The sequence below is a fragment of the Bison bison genome, unplaced genomic scaffold, assembly GCF_000754665.1.
Source record: "Bison bison bison isolate TAMUID 2011002044 unplaced genomic scaffold, Bison_UMD1.0 scf7180017864180, whole genome shotgun sequence".
In the NCBI taxonomy this organism is placed as follows: domain Eukaryota; kingdom Metazoa; phylum Chordata; class Mammalia; order Artiodactyla; family Bovidae; genus Bison; species Bison bison.
The window spans coordinates 4,171,454-4,171,803 of NW_011494752.1; the positions used below are offsets into that span (position 1 = coordinate 4,171,454).

Consider the following 350-nt stretch of genomic DNA (forward strand, 5'->3'; position numbering starts at 1 on the left):
GAGGGAGCCGCCTAAGGGGTGTGTCCAGGGTGGGGTGGGCGGGGGCTGGGAGAGCCCAGCTGTCCCTCCATCCCCCTGGACGGGAAGCTGAGGGCCTGGCTCCTGGGCCACTGGGGGCGGGGGAGGGACTTGCTCACCCCCTGCTTCTCTGGACCAGGCTTGAGGGAGAGGCCAGACTGGTTGAGGGACCTTGCGCCACCTTCTGCCACCCCAGCCCTGGAATTTGGCGCTGGGAGCTGAGGCTGACGCTGCATTGCTGAGGAGTGGCAGGGCCAGCGCCCAGGCCCGGCCCAAAAAAGAGGCAGCCCCCAGGGACAGCGGCCTTGGGCCTGGCCTAGCCTGGCCCCTGA

The 350-nt window shown here is 69.7% G+C and overlaps 1 protein-coding gene across 1 annotated transcript in view; it reads right to left on the reverse strand.

Annotated features, from left to right (window-relative positions):
* The window catches only part of ARHGAP23 (Rho GTPase activating protein 23), a 48,418-nt gene that overhangs the window by 37,423 nt on the left and 10,645 nt on the right, over nucleotides 1-350 (reverse strand).